Source organism: Catharus ustulatus, chromosome 9 (assembly GCF_009819885.2).
Source record: "Catharus ustulatus isolate bCatUst1 chromosome 9, bCatUst1.pri.v2, whole genome shotgun sequence".
NCBI lineage: Eukaryota > Metazoa > Chordata > Aves > Passeriformes > Turdidae > Catharus > Catharus ustulatus.
This window is the reverse complement of record NC_046229.1, coordinates 20,666,990-20,685,901: the sequence shown is the minus strand read 5'-3', so window position 1 is coordinate 20,685,901 and position 18,912 is coordinate 20,666,990. Positions and strand designations below refer to the sequence as shown.

The following is an 18,912-nucleotide window of genomic DNA, read 5'->3' as shown; positions in this document are numbered from 1 at the left end:
TGTCTTAAAGCACTTACTTGATTTTGGGCCCCAAGACCAAAATAAAAATCAGTATGGTTTAATGTTATTTAATTTGTTCATTTCAAAGGTAATTATGAACTAAGGGATACAGACAAGTATCCAGTGGGATCGCCTAAATACCTAACTGTCCCTGTTTTCTACCTGTAAATATTTTCTCTCCATGTGGAACAGAAAAGCAGGGAAAAGAGTAGTAGGTCAGTTACATCTGAAAAATGTCACCCTACTTCAGCATAACTGAAATAGCTAAAATAAAAGGATACAATGTGAAAATGAGAAATATGTGATATTAAAAGAGAAAAGGAAATTAATGCCTGCTATGAATTCCACTGGATCTAGATGTGTGCAAAGGATCAGGATATAATGACATGATACTGATACCATATCACATCACACACAGTGTGGTCTAGGAAGCCAGCACAGGTATTAGCCCTTTGAACTTATTCCTAACACAATTTTTTTTGGGCAAAGTAAATATAACTCTTGAAGACACAGAAATATAACAGCTGAAAATTATGCAACTAAGACTTAAACTGTACACTGAAGAATTATAGTTTAAAATTTAAAATAACTCAGTCAACCTGATTAGACTATGTTCCACCATGTGCATAAACCCAGAGCATCTACCATGTATTTTTGATTTAAAAATGCTGTCTCTAACCATTTGACACCGATATTTCATAAGGCTTCTTGGCTGCCAGCAATCACATCCATCTGTTATGCTGGCAGTGTGTTCAATCACAAGGTGCTGGATCTTTTCATTTTAGGCACCATTGCCAGGGAAATACAAAACCCTTTGAACTGAGTGCAAATACATTCAGAAAGTACCAGCTAAAGGCTTTTTGGATGGGGCAACAAACTTTAGGCAGAAAATAAACAAAGGAAAGAAAGTAATAGATCTAAAGAATGTAATAGCTCTAACAGCAGCCTTACCTTTGCTTGAAGAAGGGAGCAAACATTGAAAAGAGCCATTACCAACCTACAAGTAAGTGATACTTCCCATGAGACACACATTGGAAGTAATGGCACTATCTTCTATTTCTTCCACAGAGCTTAAAGACCACTTTCTGATTTCTCTTTCACATATGTGCATATATAGCGATACATACATATAAATACACATGCATTTGCTAAACATATACAAACATAAATATTTTGCACACACAACAAAGACATGCATATTATATATACATATGTATATGCACATACATAATTTTTACTGACAAGCTCTCTGTGGTTCAGTACAACTACTAAGGAGCAAAGTCTTCTTTACAGCAAAGTCTTTTTGTTTTTCCCTGGGGGAGGAGGCAGTCACTCCATGCTTCTGCACAGCAAACACATTTTCCTGCACAGTTACAAGGGACAAAAGGCACACAAGAGAGTGTGGATAATCATTTAAGACAAGTTCTGTATGTTCTAGAAAACCACTGCAGTTCCAACCTTGCTTCCTTTTGAAGGAGAATTAGGAAAATGTCTTCACTTGGGCAACAGTTTTTCCAGTCATCATTTTCTTGCTACTGACCAGTATATTAGTTCAGAAGCATGGAAATCTCACTGGAATTTGTGGGTTTTTTTCTCTGGACCTATCAAGAGATCCTTAAAATAATTTCTCAGCTATAAAATGTGGTATCTGCATACCAAATAATTTTCAGATTATTTCCATTTATTCCACTAAACAAACTCAGCTGTGTCACTCCTCAACACCTCAGTAAAACAGTCTAAGAGACAATGTTGGAAAAAAAGTTCCTAAATTTTAGTTTCCTTTTTATTTATTCCTCTGCACAGTCAGCCCTTCAAAAAAGAGTAAATTCACAGGTACAAAGCTCATTATTTTCACAATCACTTACAGACACTGGGGCTCTGCTTTCCAAAAAAGTGGTGACTGTGTTTATCAGGAGAGCAAAGGAGCAGTGTTAGAACCCCTGCACTCAGCTCAGGAAGTGCTTTGCATTACCAGCTGTCACCAAGGGCTCAGCCCTGTGGGAAGAATCCTGTTCTGCCTGCTGCAATTCTGTCTCAGCTGTTTGCCCAGGGGCTGCACCAAGGAGCATCCTCAAGCCAGCAACATGACAGTCTCCAGTGAGAACTGATCCAATCTGGCAAAAATGGGCTTTATCTCTGCTGACTATGACCAGAACAGATGAAAAAAGCGAGGTCCCTACACAGTCGATGCCTAAAGTGCCACTCCACAGCACTTAACTGCAACTACAGCACCAATGGGATGTTCAGATACAAGCTTGTCAAGGTTTAGGAGATTTTTTAGCAATCAAAAGTGTTTCATGGTATCAGCTACAGAAATTGTTGGAGGAAACTACAATATATAGTATATATGTCAAAAAATGACAGTAAAATGTGAAAATATTGATCAAACCAGAAGAAAAATAAAGGTCTGCAGCAGAACAGAATATTTTAGCTAAAGCAGTGAAACACTAATACATATTTCATTTTCAGTGCTATTTTTGTAAGAGCAATTCCTTGAGGTTTCAATCAGTTACTGATACTTTGTCATTTCTACTTACTTGAGGTATGTGCCACAGAACCTTCACTCAAGAAGCCCAAAGTATGAAAGCTTCAGTTTACTCACCACAGAACAGTTCCTCATCTATAATTCTGCTGCTTTGTTGATTGCTGTCTTTGTGAACTTCAAATTATATGGCTCTCTTCTTAGTCTGGAGGAAGATAAAACAATTCACCTCTTGTAAATACACTCCTGATTTTTGAACACAAAAATACATATATAGCCTGCAATTGCTCTAAGAAACAATACACTATATCAACATTAAATTCAGAACATGACTCCATCACTTTGACTACTGAAGCAATGTTTCCCAGCAACAAGATGGTTTCACAAATATTGTACATTAATGCCAATGTGAAATGATGTCTGTGTGTGGCTGTACAGTAAGACTCTGCAACTCAGAAAAAATTAACTTTTTCTGCAGTGTGACAGTGAGCAATGAGGATTGATACTAAGCGAGTGACATCCAATTTCCTCAGACTTTAGACCTTGCACCTGTCACACGCAGGGACACAGAGTTCTTTTTTCTTTTTGTGTTTTATCTTCTTAAATATTGCTTTTCTTCCGTAATTATAAAAGACTAGTTTTCTACAAACATTTACATAAATTTCAATTTCAACTTCAATTCACTTATCAGATTCCTATAATACTGCAAAAATGTAAAAATTAGACAAATTCATAAAATAATATAATTTCTAAACTGAGAAATATTTTTTTTTTTTTATTTTAAGCTTGTTTCACCTGTGGGAGATAAGCTTATATCTGAATCACAGGTTGGCAGATATACATATAGAATTTGATGTTTAAAAACTGATAGAGTTGTACAAGTTTTACACTTAGTTTAAATTTTAAGGATTATAATGCTTTTGGCTTCAGATCATAAACCAGTAAACATTATAGTACAGTTTAAAAGTATCATAACCTGCACTAGTATATTTTCAAGGCTTTCATCACAGAAATGGGAAAGAAAGTGGCCTTGTAAATCAGTCAGGATATTACATCCCACAATTAATTATTTGCCTTCTTTGTTATTACATGAACAGTTCATTGAGAAGTAAAAACCTCTCTTCTTCCCAATTTCCACTTTTTCCTTCCTTTCAAAAGTTACCTGTAGCATTATCAAGTATATGAAGTCATACCCATCTCTAGTGATATTTGTGGAGCTGATATAGTTCTGGTTCTGTGAGAGAACCATCATTTCATATTGAAAAAAATCAATCGGGAAACTATTTCTCCCAGAGCTTTTCATACAATTCCTGCTATAGCCCAGGCAAATTACTTTCTTTGCAAAAGTAACTCACAGAATAATGTTCCCAGAAAGCAATCAATAAAAGTTCCTTCCATCTGTCTCTGCTTTCCTGAGAAATAAAGCCACTATCTGCACTGGCATCTTTGACAGATGATTTAAGTGAATTTTTCTGAACATATTCCCTCTCTCTTACGCATATAAGTTTGCAAAACTGTTATTCTCCAGACCCTATATTTCATTGAAGTAGGTTCAAGCTTTCAGTAATCCTGGAAACACATCAACTGACTTCAATCCTGAATGAAAGCAAACCAGCCCAGCTGGAAACCTAAAAATGTATGACAAAGTCACACTGAATGTTCAGAAAGAGAAAAGATTTTTCACCAAAGTTCAACAGTATTTTCTCTAAATGAATAATAAGAATTGCATTATTGTTACACAAAAAATACAGATGCAAAAAATCTTCTTCAAGCTTTAGGAGATTACATACATTTTTCTTACTTAGTTTCTAATTGTAGTATATTTTATTTAAATATTCTACATTCACATTAAATTACAAACCTATCAGTTATTTTAAAATAAGGCATAGATACATGTACAATAATTTCCTTAGCAGCATATCAGAGTATATAATTGATCTACTTCTAATCCTAAGTACTGATAAAGGCTTGCAATGGCAGGTAGTATTTTATCACTGGTAATGGTTAATGTACATTTTTTTTCTAATGCAGGGATGTATTTAAACTTTTCCTACTCCTTAGCATAAAATCACAGTGATTTTAATTTAACTTAGAAGTAAAACAAAAGCTAATTCAACTACAAGAAAAGCTATTCTAGTTATGTAAGCCTTGGGATGAAACTTCACCTCAAATGAAACACTTGAAATGAAAATCAGGCCCTTATACTTGCCTTTCTACTGGGCCTAGAAGCAATACAGTTGCAGCTCATCCACTCAATCACTTCTGATTTCCAGAGTATTTTTTTTCCAGAGGGATGTTTAAATGAGATATCTAAATGTATTTTATGCCAAACAGTCCAAGTATTAACAGAATTGACTTTGGGTTGTATACCTAAGAATAATTACAGAAATCATTTCATCTGTCATGCGAAGCACCCAGAATAAAATGAGCTGTCACAAAGCATTGTGTCATGTCACCATACACATGCACACACACACATTTTATACACAAAATATTGCAGCTGCTCACTTTCCCTCCTACATGGACGCTGTCTAAGGTGGCAGCTTTCCTTGGGGAATATGCTATCATTAGATTTCCCATTTGGGACTTTTCCATGAAGAGAGATTTTTCTTGTACCAGATTAAATCATGCTAATTTCAAACTGGAGGCAGTCACATCAAATTGATTTTTAGAAGCTGAAGAGAGGAAAGAGATTTTTGGTAGATGGTGTGAGAGGAAGCAGCAATGTAATACACATTCTCAAAATTGTCCTTGCAAATTCTGTATTTCAGAAGCCCTTGAGATTTGCATTGCTCTATTTACCTCATTGAACTTTTCAGCTCTAGCCCACTCTCATATCCACTGTCAGAGCATCACTGGCAGCACTGGATTTCTGTGTTGCAAGCACAACTATGGCTCCTTTTTGAACTTATGCAGTAATTTCTTCAAACAGAACAAAGCCTGTTCTAGCAAAAAGAATAAATATTACCAATAATAATAAAATATCTCTGACAGTAGGAAAAATCATCTTAAGAGTTCCACTTCACTTATGGGAAAATGAAAAGGTCATCAGATGTCAGAAAACTGTCTGAACAAGGATTTGGGAATTTCATTCAGGGAAAGACAGAACTGTGTTTAGAAATGTCAGATTCAGAGATAAGAAGCTATCAGGGATGTTGCTGTTACTGAGAAGATGCTGAGTGAGCTTCTTGTCATGGACAGACTACTGTACATCTCTAGGAAAGCAAGTGATAGGGGAAAGCAAGAGAAAAGGGCTTCTCTCTAAAAGTCTGTGAGACTTAGATTTTGCTGTTTCAGACAAGATAGCTTTGCTCATATAAAACATAAAAAAATCAGTCTTATTAAAGTATTTATGAATAGTTTCAAATTACTGTCTCTTAACTGAGCTTATACAAACATATGCATCATGCACGTGTGTGTTGATGTGCATAAAGTTTATGTTTTAGATCTCATCTGGCAGCTTGAAAAGTTACCATGGGAAACACATTCTTCAGAAAACTTCAGTCTAGTTGTTATTGCTATTATGCAACCATCCATTGCTGTGCAGCTACTGCAGTTTTAGGTGAGCTAAAAAAGTTTAAAAAATACCTTTTTAGTTCTTCAGGAGAAAATATATAGAAATTTTTTTTCCTTTGCTTTCAATAACATTCAAAATTCAAACAGGAAAAATTGCAAAATAATTTTAAAAGAGTTTAAAATTAATCTCCTGCCAGTTAAAGCACACAATGTACCACCTTCTACATAACATGGTGTCCAAGATAGATAAAGACTACTTCTCAAGCATCCAAACATACTTAATATTAGCCTCTTCAAAACAATGCCAAATAAAATCTTCTTTTTCAATTTTTTGGAAAGCTATTCCTCCCTTAGGAAAGCTGGAAAACTCATATTACCACTGACAAACAGGCCTTGCTTTGGAGTTGAGATCTTAAGACTCAAGTTTTTCCTGTTATTTGAACATCCCTACAGCCATGAAAAGGCTTCACAAACCCTTCTAACTCTAATACATTCCACAGAGAAGTGGAAAACCATGAGAATTATGTTGGTGGGAAGGGACAGTTAAGCATTGGTATTCAGGACAACACAGTCCTCCAAATACAACAGCAATACTGATTAAAATTAGATATAAAATTGGTCCCACAAATAAATTCTGGAATTTCCAACTACACCAGCAAAATAGAGACAGAGATATGATATAATTTGAGTACTTTTATATTTCATATATACAATAGTAATATATTGATATTTGATAAATTTTGTACTTTTATCTCACAATTCCACAATATTCTCTTCTGCCACGGAAGTGATATAGCAAACCCATGTGAGGGGAGCAGCAAGGGAAAAAGTTAGTATCATTAAGCAGAGAAGCAATGAGACATTTTAATGTAGAATATTTGAGAATTTAAGCATTGCACAGGTTCCTCCACATATCTCTCTCTTATCAATATATATAGTTAGGTTTCCCAAACTGTGTAATGATGAGTAACGAGACATCAAAATACCACTTTTACTCTGGAATGATGACAATTCAGAAAACAGATTGCAAATTTTACTATAAACCAAAACTGTTCAAAATGCTCTCCAGACTCCTCATCCAACAGCAAACAGCAATCAATTCTGTAGCAATACTTCAGGTGTTTACTGCCATCAATTTTAAAAATCCAGCATCCCCGACATTGAAAAGGGCTGAAGATACTGACTTCTGTACAACTCCAGAAGAATGATGCCACAGCAACTCCAGTTAAAAATAGCTGAAAGAAATACCAGCTCCTGTCCTCTGTCTATACCTGTATCTACTTTATAGGAAAGACACAACTTTAATTTTCATTACTAGATTCCAGAAGAGTAGAAATAAATTGAAAATCACTAAAATTACTTTTAGTCATTTCAATATAAATACAAAAATTTAATTACCAGAAATACATTACCAAAGGAAATACCATTGTAGTTTCAGTTGATTGAGTTACGAACACTGATAAACAATTTTTAAAATAAAATATCAAAGTTACGGTAATTTATTGAAGTTGATCTGAAAGCTCTGACAATCACTAACATCTGATCTTCATGAAAGTGTCAGCTAAGGATCTTCTTACTGATCTGCTAGGCTGAACACAGGTTATTGTGTTTACCTTCAATATTTTAGTTCTGTGATAAGAACTATTACATATATAGGTATTCTTCCAGTTATCATTCTCATTATATTTAATATCACCTGTATTCACATTTTCACTTCTGCCATGCAACACACTGCAATTTTTGCAATACATACACTTACTAAGTGGCAATAAAACAATTGCCATTTTACTGAGTCCTAACATATTTGTATTCAGTAGAAACAGCAAGTCCACACCACAGTGATGTTAATATAACTGGGCACTAATCAGGAAATGACATTTTGAAAACCACTGTATTTTTAAATTGCATTCATGCAAAGAAAAGTCAACTAACCCACCTCCCTGCTTTATTGGCTGGTTTAATCCACAGACCTGTCACAGAGAGAACTCAACTGCCAGAAACACTCAGTGTTCACATCACTGCTAAGATTAAAATCAAAGAGAAAGGCACCATTCCTTTGGAAACTGGAAGAAGCAAGGTAGATTTTTTAATTGTGATCAAATCCTGTGAAATACACATGCAATTTGTATTTACAGAAATAGAATGGATTCATTTCTGCATTTTTTCTTTCACCTTGTGGTTCTCAAAGCATTTTCCTACAAAAATTATTTTTAAAACCCTGAAAAATAAAGAATGGTGATGGTTCATTACACATTTCTTGGCAAGATAACACACCACATTTTCTTGAAGGTTAAGGAACACCTGTTGAGTTCTAAGCCAAGATTTTCTCAATACAGGTGCTTTAGTTCCAAATAACCAGTTTGAAAAATAAAACACACAGAATATCTAAAATACAATTTTTTTTTATTTTAAATATATTTAGAAGTTAATAAAATAAAAACCAGAAAAATCTTTATTATGACCTTTTAGAACTCTATTTGTTCTGAGTTCGAATGGAAGATGAACACTGGACTGACAATTTTGGGCAAAATTATTTGGAATGTTTTTAGTTCCTGCTGCTGTTGCATTTACAAAATTTAGGTTATCTCAGAAATGCTTGATTATTTTGCATTTAAATGGAAAATCACTTCTACAGCACGGTTGAGAGCAGAAAAACCTAACCATTTCTAGATGTAGGTTAAATTGCCATGCTTTTCAGTAAATTTCAATTGCAAAGGTACAATTAACCTAAATAGTTTTTTTTCTCCCAGTAGTTCAGTACTTTAAAATCACATTTCTAGAAAGCTTCATTAATTACTGGTTTGCAGCAGATATCAGATATTAAGTGTTGTAGGACTTGCATAAGAAATGAGTTTATAACAGTTGTTCATTAAATGTCAATCTTGTCTCTCCCAGTTTAATTTCATTGACTTTTCTCCAAGAAAATTTTTGCCCATGAATGATAATTCTAGTTTTACTTAAATTCTGCCTGAACTAGGAAACAGAAAGCTATGTCACATCTAAGTATTGGGGGGGGGGGAGGTTAATAAATAAAAGTCTAAAAGCATAAAATAGCAGGTCAAAAACAGCTTTCAGCTATACTGAGATAATTCCTGAGTAAACACTAGAGTTCATTAGTCACGCCAGGTTTCCTTCTTGTGAGTAACATTTTCCCCATATACCCACACTGCTCAGGATAAAATGTTACTAACTGCAGGCCAAATCAAAGCTTTCCCAGCTGAAAACACTCGGAAACAGCCACAAACAAACCATTTGTGATGGGTAAGCTGTCCCTAAAGGGCAAACAAACAGAAATAAGGTTTCCTTCTGTCCAAGGAGCTGAGTTCCCAGACATAACAGCCCTTACTGCTCAAATACTGAGGACATGAGTTTGCTAATGACTAAGTCCCCACATTATAACAGTTACACAGGAAAAAGCTTGGCTTTTTCAGGAAGTTTCCTCAGTTTAGTCCAACTGGCAGAGATGCTGCTATTTACTTTATATTCAACCAAAAAAGCAATTTAATGTTTCCCATATATTTTAACTCTCCAGAATTAAAATTTTGAATACAAACCTTATTACTGCCTTACAGAATCAATTAAAAGAAAGCACAGATTTGTAACAGATGATTAATAGACTGTAGAGTTCCTGGCACCTTGAAAAAAAACACTAATTCTTACTGTGCAATACCAAAAAACACAACATTGAGTACTAGTCTGTGTAAGTGAACTAATGAGACACTGAGAAGCTTAAAAATTGATTTTTTTGCAAAAATTGGAGGCAACTGCATTTTAGTTTAGTTGCAGTTTACTCCATAAGGTCAAAACTGGTACTGTTGACAAATCACATCTGTTCCTCAAAATTCCTCAACAGTAATTCTTCTTCTTCCATATTCTTTTGAATATTCTATTATTATTCCTCAGAAAAATCAGTTTAATTAAGATGGAAGCATTTAGAGCTCCTAGTTCAGATATTATGTGCTGCTTTCAAAAAAAGCTACTTTCATATGCTAAGTGGAATGCTAATAATAGACCAGTACAATGCAAAGTTTGTTTCAAACTTCAAGCTTTCTGAGAGATTACTTTCTGGCAGTCTTGAGGAGAGCTATTAAATGTCAATTCAGTATCGCTTTTGATTTCCTTAGATTTAGCAGCTGAACTGAATGAAGCGAAGCACAAGGGAAGATATCCTCAACATAAGCCTCCCAGGCTTTTATGTTTAGATCAAAGGGTATTGATTTACAATTCTGAGGATGAAAACAGTGGTGAAAAAACCCAGGCAGCTTTAAGTGCTGACATCAGTGACAGATCTGATTTTAGCTGCGAGTGCCATCAAATAAAAACAAGGCCAATGGCCTTGTCAGAAACATGCTTTCCTTTCCCCACCCTACTTGTAACACTGGTAACTATGTGAATGCAAAAAAAAGTACAATAAAGGTAGGCAGAGGAAAAAAAAAACAAACAAACAAAAAACACAAAAACCAAACCACTTATATATCCCAGCTCAATCACAGAATGAATGCAAGTGCGATGCTGGATGACCACAGGTGAAACAGCAGTACAAATGAGTGCAAGAAAAGTAAGATCTCTGTTGTTCAATATAGTGGGCTCTTACTCAAGTCTAAACAAAAATCCTTTGCTGCCTCAGCAATGAGGGGAACAGACACTCTTCCTTTTAAAGATGCAGTCCATAGCCAGGGGTTATCCAGTACCAAAACCTCTGCAGATCACATCTATGCTTGCTTTTGTTTCAGGGTGAGTTATTTTTTTAATCTTCTAACCATTTTAGTGTTTGCATTCATAAGGGTCATTTTAATGTAGGAGAGAGAAAAAGCTTTTTAAAGTGGATTTTTTTAACAGTGACTATCACTTTTAATATCCATACGAGTGGAAAGTCGTCCTTTTTGTTAGTCAGCTGATTTTCTGATTTTCCTTTTTAAACCTCATTAAGGTAGCAAAAAAAATCTTAATCCTTAATAAATGAATACTAAACAAGAAGAAAACATAGGATAGCACAAGTTTTATGAAGAGCTTCCATATGCTCAACCAGAATTCCAAAAGGAATGAAATAAACTAGAGCTCTAAAATTCCTGATGGAAAATAACACGAGGAAATTAAGCATATCTTTCATGAGGTTAATTCACTTTTCCCTCTGAGAAAAAGCAGAGGAAAGAATAGCTCAGAAGCTACCAGCCCACAGTAGTAAGACAATTCATGACATGCTAGCTCCCTTGCTACATCTCAGAGTGCTCTCAGCAGCATCCCTCCTGGTATTCTTCAAAAAAAAAAATAAAGGAGCAACAAACAGTACAGCATCTGTAAAGTTTGCTCTGGATGGTGGGAGAAGAAGGTGGAAAGTGTAATGCAGAACAGCACAGTGCAGGAGTGTTCAACAGCCTGGCAATACAGCTTTGTTTTCAGAAACGGCACTTACACAATAAATTCATTTAATTTGCTGCACTCCCTAAAACTGGGTCTCAAATTCTGCTCCATGGAAGCAAGAAGAAATTCAGTAAAACAGTGCATTTCTTCAGAAAACTAATGCCAAATGGATATGGGGAGTACATATGACTAAACTCTGGAGTTCTTGGATGACAGGATTTCAGCTGGATTATCATAAAGTAGTATAGTATTTCCTATTCTTCCTAAAGACAACAAGAAAAACATTCTTTTCTTTAATCAAGAAGTGAGTATGCTAATGTTGTTATATGAACAGCAAGGCCAAAAAAAAGATTTGTTTTCATCCACAGAAATACTGTTTTTAGAGGTAAGAGTAATGACTAAGATTAACAAATGGATTAATGGCTTTGCTTCTAATCAATTGATATAACACACTTTCACTCCCTGAACTTAGTAGTCACTTGTTTGTCAGTTGGCCTTTATGGAGAACCAATTCATTGATAATTATAAATTTAACCTGCCCAAGCACAACTGATAACACAGACATCACCCACTTTTTTATCTTTTCACAAAAGGTTCTTTTTTTCTCAGTGGCATGGCTTCTTCATCTTAAAAGAAAGAAGCAGCAGCCATGGAGATACTCTCTGGAGCAAATCTCTTATCAAATATTTCACTGAACCTAATAGAAATAATTATGCCTAATTTCTCAAGCTACAATGCTCCACACCAGTTTAAACCTCAGAGTAATAAAGGCATCACAATAGCTATCTAAGGGTGAAATACATTATTGTCATAGACCAAAAAACTGCTCTACAAAGATAACACAGCCAGAGGCAGGATATCTGAATTCCCCCTTAAGATCCAGGGCAACAGAGCTGCTTCAGTCACTCAGATCCACCCCAGGGTCACTGCATCCCATCACAGGGCCCATACAGTGTTCCAAGACAGCTCTGTTGGCACTACATTTTTTTCCTTCATAGAAAAGCAGTCCTCCTTATCATGCCAAAGTATCTCTTGCCCCCCTACATCCATAAAGACTAGTGACCAACCTTCCATCTCAAGGCAAAATCATTCTGTGCACTTATCCTGAGATAGGAGATAAAGAAATACAGACAGCAATTTTAAGAAAAAGAAGCTATCACGGAAAATATATTAAATGTATTGTAAGATCCAAGCATTTAAAATTATATGGTTCCCTATCCTATTTGAAACATTTTAGGAAATGGAAAAGAAAGTCATGGGTAAGGCTCAGAAGCCCTCAATTCAATCCCTCTCCTGTCACTGAATTTCCCTCAGCTTCTTTTTTGGCCTCAGAATGGATGCATCAGCTTAAACTGGGGCTGTTTACACATACACTAGCAAAGGAGGAAGGCATATAAAGTAAGAGCACCATACAGATGAAAGGGACATCAATAAACAAATCAATTTTTTCTCAAAATATTGCACTGTCAGCAACTATCCAACAATATTTAATGCATTGCTTTGTAAAAATGAATTACTACACTGTGTATTGTAATATTAAAATATTTCATGTAATTACTTAGAGTTATCTGAACATCACTCTGCACAACAGACTTCAGAGTAAAGTAGAGCCCAGTCTGATTCAAGTACAAACATGGGCAATAGAATTAATCCCTTTTGGCAGGCAATAGGGAGTGGACAGAACAAGGAAAAAGTGGAATCAATAAAAAAGAGGAACTTTTCTGTTACAAACACAGTATCTTAGGTAAATTTTAAGCAATTTTTCTTCATGTATATGCTTTTTCCCAATATGGAAGAAAACGGGCCTGGATTATGAAAATTGTGTTAATCAAATTGACTGCTTTTCTAAGCACCTGTGTATTGGAAGTGATATAAGAAGAGCAAAAAATATATAGAAAAGGATTTTGTTTTGTCTTTTTCCCATAAATCTAATAAATCAAATAAATCTAATAAATTTCACAATAATTTTTGTGAATATGGTTACACTGACCAATTTTTTCACAGTTTCCTCCTAGACAAGCTAGGAATAAGAAATGTGAGGTGTTTCAGTAAATTCCCATGACTGTCTACAGCAGGAAGTGAGAAATGGGATTGATCAATCAATGTTTTTAATCAGACCCTGTCATGGTGCATTGTTGTACTTGTTACAACAAATGTTAGGTAACTATGCTATTAAAGCAGGTTTTGTTGCAATTTTATCATGTCAACATTACAGGTTACAGATTATTCTTTTTGACAACATCACAGACACTTAAAATGACACCTGTGATACCAAGAACAATCTATGTCACCTAAGAAAACAACTACTGTCCAAAAAAGTATGACTGAAGAGAAACTTGCTTTGTCTACTGAGGGATGACTGAATCTCAGAGAGGTGTACAGCTGCTAAAAGTTAATATACTTTATATATTGCAATTGTATTTCAAGAATAACCTAATTCTTAAATGCACTTATTTATTTCACCTACTTAGATCAATAAATAGGAAGTTAAAGCTCAGCACGATTAACAAGAAAAAAGTAACTGATAACAAAGTACAGTCACAATCTCCATTTTCTTACAAACAATAAATATATAGCTATTTTCTAATTTATCAGTTATACAAAGAAACAACAAAGACTGGAAGATGCTGCAGAAAATTCTTTTTCAAAGACATAGAATACTAATCATTCCATGGCAGGATAATAATAGCACCAATAAAATATTTAAATGCACTAGTATCTATTGTAGAATAACTACAATCCATAAATAGGATCAGCATTAAAGTGACAAAAGAAAATGTAAAACAAAGTTATTCATGCACAGAATTTGAAATACTGTATTTGCCTAAAACTGCTACCCTACACAGATTGCATGAAATAATTTCTTGTTTAAGCTACCAAACTGATGCTTAAATTACCTATAAACCATTAGCCTGAATAATCTCAGAGGATTGTAATTACATATACAAAGTCCTTCATGTCAATTATACTGAATATGAAAACAGTAAGTAGTAAATAACTACATAAACAAAAATTTGTTACCATTAAAGAGATCAAGATTTGTTATTGGTACACATTGGGGCAAAGAAATAATTACAAAGTTATGATTCATCTCGTCAGGATTCAGCAGCACTGAGACTTTGAATGATTAACTCACAATGGGTCTGCAGGGCAACCCAAGTGGTGGAATAAGAAATGGATCAGAATGTCTCCAGAAATCACAAGCTGGGCTAGATTTCATTGAAGCAAACATAAGCAGTTAAGAAACCAGCTCATACTTGAGAAGAGGAGCCAGTTATCATCTGGCTACAGGGCTGCATAGGCACACAGTCACTTTCTCATCACACAGCCCTTATCCTTACTGATAAACTCACTCCTGAATTTAACCATGTTACATCCCACCAGAGCTGTAAAGGAATATTGAGCCACCTTCATTGCACAGATAATGACAGCAACTTTTTTCTAGAATAATTTCATATGTGCTGCAAAGTGAAACTAAAATAAAAACCAGATCAGTCTCTTTCAAACAGCAAAAAAATCTAGTTTTCTAAATAAATATGTTAGTATAAGCAGTGTGTATCTCCCTTATAGGCAGAAACACTGAGGTGCTCTGTGTGACAGCTGCAGCTGCTCTGAAGCTGCACAGATAAATTGGCCATAACGACCCCAGTTTAACCATCCCAGTCAGAAATAAAGAAGTCTCAGGTAAGGCAGGGATTGGTTGGATTCCAGCTCAGACAGGGGACTCCAGGCAATCCATTCAATCCTGAATTGAAACATCTCACTGGCCACTGAGCTGGGCAGGGTTGAGACCTCAACCAATCGGGTGTTCAAGTGCAGGAATTTGGAACCCCCATAACAGAGGTGTCAGTGAATCAATGCTGGCTGTTGTCGTGTGATCTCGGTGTGTTCAGTCTCCAAAACTGCAACCCAATGCAATACTCTACATGAGCACGTATTTTTTAGGAGGCTCGGTAAAACTTTGAAACAAGGAGTTAACATTGCCTTAAAAAAATATTGAACATTACATGCTCTTTCTATTTTTACAGAAAAAAGTCAAGAATCTGCATCTGCAGATGTTACAATGCTTTTACGTGTAGTAACATGCCCACGGTGAAAAAGAAAAAAATTCTAACCAATAATAAAGAAGGGAATTGCTAATATCTGAATGATGTTAATTAAACAGATTGTGAGCGTACTGCAAGACCTAGTTGCAAGGAAGGATGAGAGTAATCAACATAGTTTCTCTCCATTTCTACTTTTCTTTTGGAAAATAACCTCCCCATTTGCTAACCCACTCTTCAATTTCATGGCTATGAAACTTTCATCCAGCAGCTCTGTTGTGCCTAAAACAAAATTCAATAGAAGACAAAAAGCAGTTATAATCACAAGTCTGCAATATGGATTTCCCTTAATCATAGCTACAGAAAGGCAGGAGGTTGAAATACAAAAGAAAGACTATTAAATGCATTTTTTAAAAAAATTATCTCATTCCAAAATGATTTTTAGCTTTTCTATTACCTTGTATGCAAGTCTGACTTGATGAAAACTAATGAGTCATGGTAAAGCAATGAAACTCATTTCAAACTTTGGAAAACTTTAGTGGTGGGTACTGTTCCCAGAACTCTTTTAATCTCTAGTTATATTCTCCCAGTAAAGCTGCACAGTTAGGCCACAATTTCACAAACTACTAAAGCATGTGTGAAATGCATTTTTCAATCACTGCTTTATATCATACTCAATCACCCTGACTTCAGAGTGACTCACACCAGAATGTTACTACTTTTACTTATAATTAACTTCCTGAAACCATGACTGAGTCTTAAGTTTTTCCCTTACTCCTCCAGCATCTTCTCAGGCTCTCTGCACATCAGAGGGATTCTGAATGATAACTGAAGCTGTTGTTCATCATATACCCAGTACTAAATTCTGCTTCAAAGACGGTCAAAAATACTGTATGCTCAGTAACAAAAAAATAAAAAAACAAATCTTTGTCTTCTCCTGTAGCTGTTGTCTTATGTGAGGACATAAACAGTGAATGCTTTCTAAATTTCCAGAAGCATTTAAATACATTTAAATGGTGTTTCCCCAAGTGATTTCCTATTTCAGGAAATATCTCAGATCTTTGGAATAAAATTCAGTGAAACCCTAGAACTGGACAAAAATTAATCCAATTAAATTCATATGTTCATTACCTTTTAGTAGCTCACCAGCAAATTCTATATGTTACATTTAATTAAATTGTCATTGATTACCTTACTTTCCTTTATATCTGCATTTGAATGTAGGATCTTTTTTCTCCCCATAACTAAAATTCCCAGCCCTAGCCTGCATTTAGTCGGGAATGGTTCTTCTTTCACACTCTTTGAAGGAAAAAAAAAAAGGGCGGGAAAAACCCACAGACCCTATTTCTAATGTCTGTGCATTACAACCCCTAGGCAAGAGTATTCTCAAGATGGCACATAAAATTTCCTTGAGTGTTTTTCAAGAGTTTTGAATAGTTTTTCTGTTAATGTAGCACTAAATCATGGTTTTGAGGAAAGAAATGCCATTAGCTCAAACAATTAATATCTATGTATGACCATCTGCTTCTAGCAATGATTTTTGATTAATTAAATATAAAATTGAATTTGTTACTATAAAGAAAGATGTAATGACTACAAAAAATTGGGGGGGAAATCAATCTAAAAATTAAATAAAATATTTCGGTAGGGAAGGAAGCAACTGTGAAGAAAAACAGTAAAAAGGGGGATGCTTAGCTCTTTAAAATTAGCACAAATTGTATCAGTGAAAACAAAAAACCAACACTGTACTCTACAAACTGCACTCTAGAAACTCACTGCCGTGTAGAGCAGGCAGAAACCCACAAAGAGCACTCATACTGTAAGAGAACACTCTTCCTCTTGGTACCTCATGGTATCATTTACTTGCCTGGTCTAAGAGAAGATGCAGGTCTGAATTCTGCACTTAATTTATCACAGAAAGACAGAATTCATATTTCATTATACTTTCCTATCAACTTGATTTCTATACCTTATCACATATTAATCACTGCAAGATTAAAATCCATTTATCACTACTGTATCTGCTATAAATAACTAAACAATGAGAAGCCCATCATATGTAATACAGGAAAAGCCCTTTTGAATTTACTGTGGACTCCTTGTAGAACACTTGTATAGTCAGAATTTATTTTATTGAGAAGTTCTTTGAAATAATAATTTAAAAAGCAATTTTTATTAATTAATACTGTACATTAAAATGAAGTTCTAGGAAACTGAAGACAGAAGCAATGAAAGGTTCAGACTTTAATGGAAAACTGATCCTTACATAACTGATGTCCTAAATACAGCTCTATTTGAATTCATTTCATAACTAGTTTGCAAACCAGACTACCTGTTGCCTGTCACTTTAAAAACCCACAACTTCACAGCATACCATGGCCCTTTGTTACTGGTGAACGAATTAGCTGTAATTATTAAATTTCCACTGTCTACACTCCAGGTATTTAAAAATCAAGGAAGCATAATTTCAGTTTTGAATATACTTCTGAAACTATTGTGCTGCTTATTCAAGACCTGCTTGTACCTGTGTACACATATATGGGATAAAATATATATATCACTAAAGCAGCATGGTTCATGGCTTTTATTTCCTTAAGGGCTTGTTCAGGTGACTTGCATTTCTCAAGATACTACTATTTTTATAAGAAGAGGTGGTGACTTTATATTCTGAAAGGTAGATAACCTACCCAGGTACTGATATTTCTGTCTCAGGTTTCCCTGAATATGCTTTCCATTGCTGGCAGTGCCAGTGGAACTCTGCACCCACAGCATTCCTGCTTGACTGTCCTGAGTCATTGCAAAGATGGTGTTATGTCTTTGAATATCAGAACCTGTGTCCCCACAGAAAGGAGAAACCTGGCTATCCTTCTCATGAGCACATCAAAGCTGTCCTCTTGCCCCCTCACTACATCAGCACAGAACTGTAGGAAAGCCCTGAGAGGAACTCAGCAGTGGCTACTGTCCCATTTGTCTAAGATTCAATGGCAGAAAGAGCCACGGGCAGTGTAGAGAGCTCAGTGAATTTGTGCTGACCACTTCACTTCAGTGCAGATATTTGAAAACTGCAGTAGCCTAAGATTTCTGATGTTTATGCCCACTAACTGTGTATGTGAAAAAACTCTGCAATGCTAAGCAAAGCCTCCCTCACTCTCTGAAGGCATCTGGAAGACAAAAGTTCTTACAACCTATTGGTTGTAGAGTTAGTTGTAATTTTGTCATCACCATGACACTGAGTTTAAGTTTCCTTGATCTATGAGTGTCTTTGGAGTACAAGCTTCAAAACAAAAATGTACAAGGGCTTTAATTTTCACACTGTTCTATATCTCTTACTATGTATAAAAGCCATTTGTGCCACATGACTGGGAAAATAAGGAAGCCTAATAATTTTTTGGAGCAGATACCACTAATCAAGCAGATAGTAAAAGTAATTACTCATAAAATCTTACATGCCTGGGAAAAAAACAAGATGTGGACACTTAAAGGAATCTAGTTATACTAAAAGAGATATGT

At 35.2% G+C, this 18,912-nt stretch overlaps 1 long non-coding RNA gene across 5 annotated transcripts in view; it reads right to left on the bottom strand.

Annotated features, from left to right (window-relative positions):
- LOC116999937 overlaps positions 1-18,912 on the bottom strand; it is a 161,957-nt gene that overhangs the window by 85,034 nt on the left and 58,011 nt on the right. For 4 of the 5 annotated variants that reach the window (XR_004418663.1, XR_004418662.1, XR_004418664.1 and 1 more), the window contains one exon: positions 2,603-2,687. This is a non-coding gene — a long non-coding RNA (uncharacterized LOC116999937). Of the gene's footprint in view, positions 1-2,602; positions 2,688-5,284; positions 5,309-18,912 lie in introns of those variants that run through there. The other variant, XR_004418665.1, reaches the window with a different exon arrangement.